At 40.6% G+C, this 14020-nt stretch overlaps 1 protein-coding gene across 1 annotated transcript in view; it reads right to left on the bottom strand.

Annotated features, from left to right (window-relative positions):
• Nucleotides 1-14020, bottom strand: part of atrn (attractin) — a 350568-nt gene that overhangs the window by 84058 nt on the left and 252490 nt on the right. The window lies entirely within an intron of this gene.

Genomic DNA, 14020 nt, shown 5'->3' with positions numbered 1-14020 from the left:
TACATTCATTTCAATGACACAGAGTGCAGTGATTCAACGCAGCAGCTCATCACCACCTTCAAAGCAGCCAGTTTGTATAATAAAGCAGATGTTGCCAGCAATAAACACATCACGTGAATGAATAATTTAAGCAGAAAAATAAACCGGTGTCTGCATGTTTAAAAATAAGTGCACAATTTGTTTCAGAGAAGCCATTTCATAAAATAAATCAACTCCTCCACCTTCAAACAAAACATGACCTTCTCTTGAAAATCAGCAATGGCTGTTTTAAAAATCTACTTACACAATTAGTATCAAGAACAAATTTATGGGATGAAAATCAAAAACAACTGCAAATGCTGGAAATCTGAAATAAAAACAGAAAATTATGGAAACCCTCACTAATTCTTCAATCTGAAATGTTAACTGTTTCTTTATTCACAGATGCTGCCTGACCTGAGTATTTTCAACATTCCAAACTTGCGGGCTGATCTGCACAGTCTCTACTGTCAATAACCCAGACAGTTCAAAGGGCAAGAAAATAAGCCAGCAACAGTCTCAATGAATTCATGACCCACTCATTAACAGGATAGTTGGGACCAAGAGCAAGTGAAAAGGGCAAACATCTTAGGAGTGAACGGTGCAAACATCTGCAACAGTTGTCATACTTCCGTTAAAACTTTCCATGACCTCTCCACAGTGCATGAACTGATTATTGACAAAATATCTCAGCCCAAGTGTTCACAGAAACAAGTCTCAGACACAAGGAAGGAGCTACAAGAGAGTGTAGATGCTGAAATCTGGAGCGAAAAAAAAACTGCTGGAGGAACTCAGTGGGTCGAGCAGCATCTGTGTGGGGAAAAAGATTTGTCGATGTGTCTCCCCACCCACAGATGCTGCTCAATCTGCTGAGTTCCTCCAGCAGTTTGTTTTTTTTGATTTTGACAGAAGGAAGGGTTCAGGAGCTGAATATTTCTCATATTTCTTAAAACACAGGCCTTTTACTCCACCGAGTCCAGACTGGTTCTCAGAGCAAAGTCATAAATATGAAAGAAAGCTTTCTGAAGTGCTGAATGTCCTGATGAAGGGTCTCGGTCCAAAACGTCGACTGTTTATTTCCCTCCATGGATGCTGCCTGAACTGCTGAGTTCCTCCAGCACTTTTTGTGTATCGCTCCAGATCCTAGCATCTGCAGAATTTCTTGTGTCTCTGAAGTGACAATATCCTTTTATAATATAGACTCATTTGGGAAGATCTCACACTTACTACATCAGGCATGAGAGACATTAGTTGCATAAAAAAAGTTGGAATTATTCTCAAGATGGGCAAGAAGTGATGGACCTGCCAGCAACATCCAGATCACACATACAAAAACCTGAAATATTTGAATGTAGCAAATAAACAGAAATTGTTTCCACCTCAGGAGGGTTAATAACCAAATAATTGGCAAGGGAGAGATGATTTTCTTGCAATGCGTTACCTCAATCTGGAATGCACTGCCTGGCGAGTAGCAGACATAGGTAGTGTAGCGATTAACGTAAAGCTATTACAGCGCCAGCAACCTGGGTTCATTCTGCTGCTGTCTGTGAGGAGTTTGTACGTTCTCCCCATGTCTGCACGGGTTTCCTCCGGGTGCTCCGGTTTCTTCCCACATTCCAAAGATGTACAGGTTAAGGGCCGTGGGCATGCTATGTTGGCGCAGGAAGAGTGGCGACACTTGTGGGCTGCCTCCAACACATTCTCAGTAATGCAAAAAGACGCATTTCACTGTGTGTTTTCATGTACATGTGACAAATAAAATATCTCATCTTATTAATAAATTTCAGAGGGTGATCTTGGGGCGCAAGTCCATAGCTCCCTTAAAGTGGCAACACAAGTAGATAGGATGGTAGAGAAGGTGTACAGCATACATCCTTCATCAGCTGGGGTGTTGAGTATAAAAGTAGGGCAGTCATGTTGCAGCTGCATAAAACTTTGGTGATGCCACACTTGGAGTATTGTGTACAGTTTTAGTTGCCGTTATAGGGAAGACATCATTAAACTGGAAAGGGTGCAGAGAAGATTTATTCCATTTGCAGCATTCAAACGGAATTTATGCAGACACATGAAAAAGTAGGGAATGGAGGGATATAGACCACGTGCAGGCAGATGTGCAGTTTAAATTGGCATCACAGACAGCATTGGGCCTGTTCCTGTACTGTAAAGTTAAAAGAGACCTAGATAAATATTAAAAGGAAATACCTGTAAAACTCTTCAGAAAGAGCAGGGGAGTGCAGCAATCTACAGTTCTTTTTTTAAAAGAGCTGGCATACAGAAAAGGGTTGAATAGCCTCCTATGCTGAAAGATTCTAAGGCATTATTCCATGCCTATATTCAGTCCAATTCTCAAAAACACCTGCAAACCTCAAAAGCTGGCATTAATTTGAATGTTTCAAGGCAGAAAAGCTCTAAGCTAATTCCACTGAGAATGTACATTCACATTCTGTAACTGTAATCATTAGCAAGAACCCAGTCATTGTAGATAATACTACTATAATCCACGTGAGTACAGTGTGTGAGGAGCAAGCAATTTTACCTGAAAACGGAAAAGCATCTTATCCTTTCAATTTCAGAGAGGACAGTTTTCTGTAAATAGTCACATGATAGTTTATTGTAAATGCTGGCATTACAGGCCTTTCATTTGTTTTCTACTTCGAGGGTTTTAAATGCTCAATTGCAAATTCAAGCAATGCAAGGAATAGAATGCAAAGAAGTATAGTAAGAGTTTATAATAAGGCTGAGGGAAAATACCCTTACTATACCACCAAAGTATTTCAGATACAACTTTAAAGTTCAGTGCATAGCAGAACTCCCTGATCTTCCAACAGTGCCTTGAGATTGTGAACAACCTGAGTGTGCCATGTCTCACCTCAAGAAGAATACATCCAACAATGCAGTAATTACAGCAATGCAGAGTTAACCTCAACCATGTGATCAAATTCTATCAGGCTAAATTCCATGTGATCTTCTCAATCAGATATGGGATTCTTGTCACACAAGCCTGGTAGTCATTTAAAATAACTCTTGTTATTTTAGAGCTAACTACTTCTAAATTGGCAATCTCACACAGAATAACAGCAGAGCAAACATTGTGGGTGGGTGGTGGAATGTGTTGATGCAGTGGTGACTTAGGAGGCAGCACGAGCAGCTTTATTGCATCTGACCTTAAGTGGCTGATAAGGCAATAGGTTTTCCAAATAGAAAATACTACTCTAGCACCAAAATCATTTAAATTTTTCAAAGATCATATTTTGCATCTTTCTTCAAAATTAATTTGACTCCTCTTCAGCACTCGATTCTGAATAGCAGTCGGAATAGACTGCTTGAAAGGGCTACTCACAAGAAATGCTCAGTGGATTGACTAACCCTTGGGAAACAAAGAGGCTACAACTTTATTACAATTATATCCTCAGGTAAGAGAGCCTTCTACAACATTTTACTCAAAAGCACATTGCTCTGGTAAGTTGAACATCTTCCCACAAAAAACCCATCCTCTTAATTGATTTAAAAATCATTTGTTAAAGGAAAAGCTCTCATCTTACCTGGAGATTGCAACTTGATTTTGATCAACCAACTAAATTCCTAATCACACACCTTCCCTATATAAAGATCTTTAGGTCAACAAATTCAAATTGGAAGACATAAGCAAATCCATCATCGGTTACAACTCATTACAATAAACATTTAAGTGAAATACAAGGACAAAGGCCTTTCCTTGATAGCTGTTAACCATCACAGAGGGATTAATTAAAACAGCTGTTGTGAAGGCACATTTATGTACAAAATTAAGTTATGGACAACACAAGGGTTTGCCTCTTAATTAAAATCAATAATACCACAAAATATTTATACCAGTTTTACTTCGCAATCGTATATTTCAAAGATTTTTTGAACTTGGGTCACCAGTTACCTTGCTGCAAATGTAGAACTCAGCAAAATACAAAGAATAACAAATGACAAGGCTTCAATCAAGAGTAATTCAATTTTATCAAAAGAGTGCTTGAAATTTAAAATGCACTACACACGAAAATGGTCAAAACAAAGGTAGTTAGGATCAAATTTGACAGGCACTGTACAGCTTTCACTGGCATAGGCAAAGCAGATAAATACACTAATACAATCAAGCCACCATAACAGATAATAGTTGCGTCTCTGGGATGCCATATGCTACATTATTAGCACAGTTTAAGTGTTATCAAAATAAATTCCATTCACATCTGTCAAACACAATTTGCATATGTGTTTTAACATCGATGAGAACAATGACTTTAGTCTGTCTAATTTTAATCAGAAAAAATACCACGTCCCACAAGTTTCAGAGTTTATCAAAGGATGATGCTGATTCCATGTCTTCTAATAACATGGAGTCTACACGTAAATGGGCAAGGGCAGGGTGCCAAGGATGTTGGGAAAAGAGGGAATGGAGAGAAAGATTCCAACAATAATCATATACGGGCACAGAGAGAGCAAAGTGCTTAAAATGTATTAGCTGTGGAAGGATAGCTAATGCAAGGCAGTTCAATTCAGGTGGATAATAGAGGACAGGCCTTAAAGGAAAAAAAAATGCAGTGTTTAGAAGATTTAGCATGTATAGTAGACCATGGTCACTCAAAAAATATGGCAAACAGTTTAAGTTAGGGATATTTTAATGTGTAACCTGACTGCAGTGAGTCAAACATGGATTTGCACATGGTATTGGAGGGTTAACACATGGAAATTTTCAGATCAGGAGCTGATGACAATGGTGGAAAGGGGACAGGCCATGAACACGGAACAAATCATGTCATCAGATACCATGGGAGCTGGGAAGATAAGCAGGGCTCAAGGATTTAGACCAAATGGAGTCAACAGCAAGATGCATGTCTCAGGGCCAAAAATGTTTTCATACTTGTTCATACAGATTCATAGAGATTCTTGGAGACACAGGTCCTTCAGTTCACCGAGTTTGCACCATCAACTCATTTACGCTAATCCATTAATCCACCTTTTTTTAATTCTCTCCACATTCTCATCAACTCCCTCTCCTCATATTATACCGCTCACCTACATGCTAGGGGCAAGTTACTGTGGCCAATTAACCTAACAACCTAAGGAAACTTTAGCAAACCCACACGGTCACTGGGAGATTATGCAAACCACACAGATAACACCAAAGGTCAGGAATAGAACTGGGTCGATGCAGCTGTGAGGCAGCAGCTCTGCTAGTTACACCACTGTGCCTTGTTCCATGCTTTGTGTGTGTAAATATGGCATTTCATATTGACTTCAACTGAGAACAGGTACTGGGATTCTTTTTTAAAGTTTGCAATTTCCAACTAAAATGCAATCCCATTGAAACAGGATTCCCACTCAAAAATTTGTTGAAATAAAATGTGTAATCACATTATAACTATTGGAATTTGTGCTTGACCACCTGGAATGTTATTCAAAAAATGACGACTTTGTTTCATTAAAAGCTACATGACAGCTAACACAATACCAGACAGGAGGGAGGCAAGCTGAAATCTATTTTCTCTGGCCAGTTTGGGTAGTGCGAAACTAGTCTTAGATCAAAGGCGGAGCTGTTTATACCATAGTGTTTTAGCTTAAATGCAAGACCTCCCTGCTGTGAAGATACTTTAGCCATAGGGATAGGGTGGCCTGAACCATCATCAGACATCATTTCTTATCATATTGCCGGTAGTTTATTGCTGGGACAGTTGCGAGTATATGCAGGGTATAATATATATAAAATAAATGTACCTCATAGCATAGAAGGATAGAGAGAAGGGGAAGGATATCCTAATGTCAGCTGTAATGTTAAGGTTACTGTAATCTCTGAACCTCAGCTAAGTGTATTTCACCAGAGAGAAAGGAATTCTGTTTCTTTTTGTCATTTATTAAAACCCCCTAGACGGGATTTCTGCACAAGCAGCGGTAATTCAATTATTGGCCCACTGCAGTCCTACACCTGTCAAGCTCCATAAAGCTCTGTACATTTCAATGAAATTACCTCTCATTCTTCTGAGAGTAGAGGCTTCGTCTGTTTTGTACTGTCTTATTTTTGCACAATCTTTTCTTCCTCTCTCTCTTCACCATCTTGTATAATTTATATATTGTTTATATTGTGTGTTGTCTGTACCTACCTGCCTGTGATGTTGCTGCAAGCAAGTCTTTCATTGTACTGATAGCTCACCATACTTGTGCACATGACAATAAAGTTGACTTGATCTCTCCTCGTAAACAAACCCACCATCCCAAGAATCAACCTTTACTGCACTCCATCTATGGAAGTGTATCATTCTATGGGCAGGAAGACTAGATTACAGATGAAAATAATCTTAAATAGCATAACTTTATGCAGCCAAAAGGAGAAAGGGAACACAATACAGATCACTACTACTGTTTCTGTAAATAGCTATTGTAATATGTATTAAAATACACACAGGCACACATACACACAGGGAAGAAGCTCACAAGGAAACTGGAAACTGCAATTTTGGGTTCCTTTCTTAATACTTTACTAAAATAAAAATCACTAATGGGACACACTAATACTCATTGATGCAAGTGTAAGAAATTTTGTTTGACAACTAAGCTACAAAGTTTTACTGTTGTAAAACCACTATATAAATGGTATTGTAGGTTGTTCCTCTATTCCACTGAACTGTTCAAGTTACCTTTTGAGATTTTGAACAAAGATCAGACACACCACATATGGGGTTTTGGGGGAAAGAAAAACTCAACAGCACATCTCATAACCAGTCTGCTTTTCTACATCTCCTAACAGCCTGTGAGGAACAGCACTGATGATGATAAGTGATGATGATTTTAACATGTGCATAGTTTGGAGATGGCAAGAATAGGTAAAGCTGGAAGAAATTAGCCAAGTTTAGTAAAAGATAAGCACAATCCAAATTTTGTGACCTGAAACCACGTAATTGGGGCAAAATTATTTTAAGCTGAAGTAAACAAATCACACAAATGTATATGCAAACTGGGTATCTGGGTTTTACAAAATGTCAGCTGTCCAGGTGCTTGAGAAGGGACTGATGGAGTTTCTCTTTGATGCTCCAATCCAATGTTGAGAGTGATGCACAGCCAGCTGTGCATTTTTTCCACATGGGATATTAAATTTGGTCACTTCTGCCTTCAAAGTTAAAAAAAAACAGATCCCATGGCTTTAACTTCAAACAAGAGTATGGGGAATTTGCCCAAGATCAGCTCAATATTTAATCCCTCCATCAACACGAGTACAACTCATTAGAAGGTGAGCACATTGCTGTTTGCAGAACCTTCCAATCTGTAAACTGACTGCCGTGCTTCCTGCAAGAATGAGTACATTGCAAAAGTCCTTCACTGGCTCTGCAAGGTCTTAAAACATCTTCAAGTTACAAAAGGTGCAATGCAAATGCCAGCCCCTATCTGTCTTATCTTAACATTGCTCCAGTGACAGAAGGAAAACAATTAACTTGCATTTGCATACCCTTCACAATTCAGTACATTCAAAAGCACTAGTCTAGATACATTTTCATTTTGGAATACGGCTGCCAATTTGTGTAACAACAAGGTCCCACAAACAGAAGTTAGATAATCAACCAGGCAATCTGCTTTGGTGATGTTGGTTGAGAGATAAATATTGAGCAGTACCAATGGGATGACCCCCTGCATGTCACATCATGCCATGGGATCTCTTTGCATGCACCTGAGAAAGCAGCAAGGCTAAGGTTGAACTACTGGCCCCTTCAGCAGTGCAGCTTGTCTATTTCCAGGATTCTGTTCCCAGCTTTTGCCAAATCCATGGATCTAGCTCACAGCAGATTTCAGCTTTATTGGATTGCTATTCTGCATCCCAATTTATAAACAGATTTTGATAAAGTTCCACATGAAGACCATTGAATAAATGTAATACCCAGAGTTCTGATAAACCCTAGGAGTTGGGGGGAATGATGTAATGAGTGGAGGCCTTCAGATTTCCATACTGGTACAGCAGTGCTTTAAATTATACAAGACCAGCTTAATTCAGAAACTCAATGTAAAGCTGTCAAATTTAGATGTGATATTAAAGTAGAAAGATGGTTGATTCTTAAAGTCAGCTCAGAAAGAAAAGAATAAGCTCTATATTGTATATATTGAACAACTCAACAATGTGTCACAATAGACTGCATTAAAGTCGAGGTGAGGGACAAGTTTTTTTTACGCAGAGAGCCGTAGGTGCCTGGAATGGGTTACTGGGGTAGTAGTGGAAAGAGGCAGTTTGGTGGAGTTTAAGAGGCTTTTACATAGATACATAATATGAAGGGAATGGAGGGATGTGGAAGATACACAGGAGGAGGACACTTAGTATAAATTGGCATCAAGATCAAGATGTGGGCCGAATAACATAGAACAGTACAGCTCTGGACAGGCTAAAGTACTATATATGAGCAAAACTAGACGACAAGAAGGAATGGTTTCTAAATAGCAAATACGAAGCAAACAGATCTGAAGTATTCCCAAAATAATGTTAAACATTATCTGTGCAGAACATGGGGGAACCAAGCCAAAAGAAAGTCAAATTATGTTGCCAAAGTGGTAGGAAAGATTAGGAGGTGATGATCAAATTTCACTGTATCAAGTTCCGGAAAACAGGATGTTAAATCAGCAGCAGTAAATATCAAACTTTGCTGTGGACTGGATACAAGACCCATATGTACACCCATCACATTTGATACTTTTGGCTTAAATAAAAACAGAATACTGCAAGAACAAACACTTTTTGTCTCTTGAGAACACATTTCTGGAAAAAAAATTAACATCTAGAATTTGCCACACTGCTTAAAGATACTGGAGTTTACCAATCACAAATAAAGTCTCAGCAGTCCTGTAAAACAGAAAACATTATGTGAAATAGTCTTATCTAAAGGATGGTATATAGTAAAACAGGAAGCTGGTCATCAAAGCAAAATAAATGAATGCTGTGATTGAGTTTCAAAAACTAAAGATCAAATGAATTAAAATAAGATGCATCTTTTAGAAGATACTAGATAGGGAATCACTACAGAGGACAGTATATTTGCAGCTCAAAAGGTGCAAGGAAGGCAAGTTCAGACAAATACACCCTCAAGCTTTCAATCATCAAAGGCAATCCTTTACTTTCCTCCCTCTCAAATTAAACAAAACTCACTTCAATCATCTATACTGTTTAATTCTGATAAACCTGGAGCTATAAAGGTTTACCAGCAGAATGACAGCCTGCATTTCTGCAGATCACTGAGTGACTTAATAAAATATATATCGACATTAATAATCTTAATTGAAATTTGTGGCAATAACTAATTGATGATTGATTCTCTAGTTTCAGTTAGGGGCTACACAAAAACTTTACCGTTGTTCTTTGCACTAAAATAGCAACATTCAAAATGATTAATTTACTGCAGCTGACTCTAATGTACAAAAAGCTATGTATTCACTGACAGAAAATATGCCATGCCTTTTTATGACGAACAATTAGCATGACTGAAACAAATATCTATAGGCATATGTGGAGTAGACAGCTGGTATCTTTTTCCCAGGGTTGAAATTTCTAATACGAGAGGGCATGCATTTAAGGTGAGAGGGGGTAAGTTCTAAAAAGATTTGTGAAGGCTTTGTGAAGGGCAGATCATGTCTCACAAGCCTGATAGTGTTCTTTGAGGAGATGACCAGACAGATTGATGAGGGTAGTGCAGTAGATGTGGTCTACATGGATTTTAGTAAGGCATTTGACAAGGTTCCACATGGTAGGCTTCTTCAGAAGGGCAGAGGGCATGGGATCCAGGGAAGCTTGGCCATGTGGATTCAGAATTGGCTTGCCTGTACAAAGCAGAGGGTTGTGGTGGAGGGAGTGCATTCAGATTGGAGGGCTATGACTAGCGGTGTCCCACAAGGATCGGTTCTGAGACCTCTGCTTTTCATGATTTTTAATAATGACTTGGATGAAGGGGTAGAAGAGTGGTTGGCAAGTTTGTAGTCGGCACAAAGGTTAGTGGTGTTGTGAATAGTGCAGAGGATTGTCGAAGATTGCAGAGGGACATTGATAGGATGCAGAGCTGGGCTGAGAAGTGGCAGATGGAGTTCAATCCGGAGAAGTGTGAGGTGGTATACTTTGGAATGACAAACTCCAAGGCAGAGTACAAAGTTAATGGTAGTGTGGAGGAGCAGAGGGATCTGGGTGTCCATATCCACAGATCCCTGAAAGTTGCCTCACAGGTAAATAGGGTAGTTAAGAAAGCTTATGGGGTGTTAGCTTTCATAAGTCGAGAGATCGAGTTTAAGAGCTGCAAGGTACTGATGCAGCTCTATAAAACTTTGGTTAGACCACACTTAGAGTACTGTGTCCAGTTCTGGTTGCCTCATTATAGGAAGGATTTGGAAGCGTTGGAAAGGGTGCAGAGGAGATTTACCAGGATGCTGTCTAGTTTAGAGAGTATGCATTATGAGGAGAGACTAAGGGAGCTAGGGATTTACTCTTTGGAGAGGAGGAGGATGAGAAGAGACATGATAGAGGTGTATAAAATATTAAGAGGAATAGATAGAGCGGACAGCCAGCGCCTCTTTCCCAGGGCACCAATGCTCAATACAAGAGGGCATGGCTTAAAAGTAATGGGTGGGAAGTTCAAGGGAGATATCAGAGGAAGGTTTTTTTACCCAGACGGTGGTTGGGGCATGGAATGCGCTGCCTGGGGCGGTGGTGGAGGCAGGTACATTGGTCAAATTCAAGAGATTACTAGATAGGCATATGGAAGAATTTAAAATAGAGGGATATGTGGGAGGAAGGGGTTAGATAGTCTTTGGCGAAGTTTAAAGGTCAGCACAATATTGTGGGCTGAAGGGCCTGTATTGTGCTGTACTGTTCTAAGTTCTAAGACATGCGGGGCAAATTTTGTTTTACACAGAGTGGTGGATGCCAGGAATGTGCTACCCAGGGTGGTAGTGGAGGCAAATACAATACAGACATTTAAAAGGCTCTTAGATAGGCACATGAATGCACAGAGAATGGAGGGATATGGACCTTGTGTAGGCAGAAGGATTAACTTAGTTACGCATTTAATTACTAGTTTAATTAGCGGCACAATATGGTTCCTGTACTTTACTGTTCTATGAATATAGAACATTACAGCACAGTACAGGCCCTTCGGCCCACGATATTGTGCTGACATTTTATCCTACTCTAATATCTATCTAACCCTTCCCTCCCACATAGCCCTCCATTTCTCTATCATTCACATGGCTAAGAGTCTCTTAAATGTCCCTAATATTTCTGCCCCAACGACCTCTTCCGGCTGTACATTCCACACACCTACCACTCTCCGTGTAAAGAACTTACCCCTGACATCACCCTTATACCTTCCTCCAATCACCTTAAAATTATGCCTCCTCGTGTTAGCCATTTTCACCCTGGGAAAAAGTCTCTGACTGTCCATTCAATCTATGCCTCTTATCATCTTGTACACCTCTATCAAGTTACCTCTTATCCTCCTTCTCTCCAAAGAGAAAAGCCCCAGCTCACTCAATCTATCCTCATAAGACATGGTCTCCCATCCAGGCAGCATCCTGGTAAATCTCCTCTGCACCCTCTCCAAAGCTTCCACATCCTTCCTATAATGAAGCAACCAGAACTGAACACAATACTCCAAGTGTGGTCTGACCAGAGTTCCGTAGAGCTGCAGCATTACCTCGTGGCTCTTGAAATCAATACCCCAACTAATGAAGGCCAACACACCATCGACATGCGCGGCAACCTTGAGGGATCTATGGACGTGGACCTCAAGATCCCTCTGTTCCTCCAAATTGCTAAGAGTCCTGCCATTAACCTCATATTCTGCCTTCAATTTCGATCTCCCAAAGTGTATCACTTCACATTTTTGTTGAACTCCATCTGCCACTTCTCAGCCCAGCTCTGCATTCTATCAATATCCTGTCGTAATCTAAGCAACCTTCCACACTATCCACAACACCACCAACCTTCGTATCATCAGCAAACTTACGAACCCACCCTTTCACATCCTCAACCAACTCATTTATAAAAATCACAAAGAGCAGAGGTCCCAGAACAGATCCCTGTGGAGCACCACTGGCCACCGACCTCCAGGCAAAATACACTCCATCTACCACCACCCTCTGTCTTCTCTGGGCGAGCCAATTCTGAATCCACACAGCCAAGTTTCCCTGGATCCCATGCCTCCTGACTTTCTGAATCAGCCTTCCATGAGGAACTTTATCAAACGCCATGTACACCATATCCACTGCTCTACCTTCATCAATGTGCTTTGTCACATCCTCAGAGAATTCAATCAAGCTCATGAGGCACGACCTGCCCCTCACAAAGCCATGCTGACTGTCCCTCATCAGCCTATGCTCCTCCAAATGCCCATAAATCCCGTCTCTAAGAATCTTCTCCAGTATTTGCCCACCACTTAAGTATGACTCACTGGTTTGTAATTTTCAGGGTTATCCCTATTCCCTTTCTTAAACAAAGGAACAACATTGGCTACCCTCCAATCATGTTATAAGAAAAGCCAGCATTGTCTGCAGCAAAGTTAAATTTTACATGCACTGGTTTCTGAATCATTTCATTCACTCTCAGCAAGCCGGCAAAATCTGCAGCTTAAGTCTAATGATTGCTGTTAATTTGTCTGTTTCGGCAAATATCCAGGGTTATCCTGGATATTGTGGGAAGCTGGGGGAAAAAATTGCTAGGGCCCTTGCAGAGATATTTACATCTTCCTTATCCATAGGTGAGGTATTGGAAGGCAGAAGGGCGGCTAACTCTGTGCTTTTATTTAAGAAAGGCTGCAAGGACAAGCCGGTGAGCTACAGGCTGGTGAGTCTAACATCTGTGGTGGGAAAGTTATTGGAGGGGATCCTGAGATACAGGATCTACCTGCCTTTGGAAAGGCAAGGACTGATCAGGGACAGTCAGCATGGCTTTGTGCATGGAAAATTGTGCCCCACGAATTAGATTGAAAAGGTAACCAAGAGGACTGATGAGGGCAGGGTGGTAGACATTGTCTACATATACTTTACCTAGATCTTTGACAAGGTCCTACATGGTAGGATGGTCTGGAAGGTTACATTATGTGGGATCCAAGGTGAGCTTGCCAATTGAATACAAAATTAGCTTGGTGATAGGAGTCCAAGTGTGGTAGTGGACGCTTTTTTTTTCGGATTGGAGACCTGTGACCAGTGGTGTGCCACAGGGATCGGTGCTGGGTGAACTGTTGTTCATATATTAACAATTTGGATGAAAACGTAGTTGGCATGGTTAGTAAATTTACAGCTGACACCAAAATTGATGGTGTAGTGCACAGTGGAAAGTGGCGATGCAGGTAGACAGGGTGCTGAAGAAGGCGTTTACCACGCTTGCCTTCATTGGTCAGGGCAGTGAATTAAAGAATTGGGACATCATGTTACAATTAATGAAACCACACTTGAAGTATTGTGTGCAGTTCTAGGCGCCGAGCTAGGGAAAGGATGTCATAAGATGGAGGACTTGAGATAAAAGGAGAAGCTGGGGCTTTTATCTCTGGAGCATGAGAGGGTGAGGGGTGAGCTTTTAGAGATATATAAAATCACGAGGGAAAAAGATAAGATGGATGCTCACAGTCTTTTACCTTGGGTTGAGGAGTCTAAAACTAGAGGTTTAAGGTGAGAGGGGAAAGATTTAAAGGGGGACCTTAGGGGCAAGTTTTTCCACACAGAGGATGGTGTGTTTATGGAACAAGCTGCCAGAGCAAATGGTAGAGGCAGGTACAATTACAATGTTTAAAAGACATTTGGACAGGTACGGGGATAGGAAAGGTTTAGAGGGATACGGGCCAAATGCAGTCAAATCGGACCACCTCAAGCAGGAAACTTGGTCGGCATGGACAAGTTGGGCCGAAGGGTTTGTTTTGGTGCGGTACAACTCTATAACTCATGAGATGGAATGGTTTCCCCAAATCAATAGTATTTTTGACCACCTCTAAAGATTTACTGCGTCAGATTTAACGCCTTTGTCACT

Source organism: Pristis pectinata, chromosome 2, assembly GCF_009764475.1.
Source record: "Pristis pectinata isolate sPriPec2 chromosome 2, sPriPec2.1.pri, whole genome shotgun sequence".
Classification (NCBI taxonomy): Eukaryota; Metazoa; Chordata; class Chondrichthyes; order Rhinopristiformes; family Pristidae; genus Pristis; species Pristis pectinata.
This window is presented reverse-complemented; position numbering and strand designations above follow the sequence as displayed.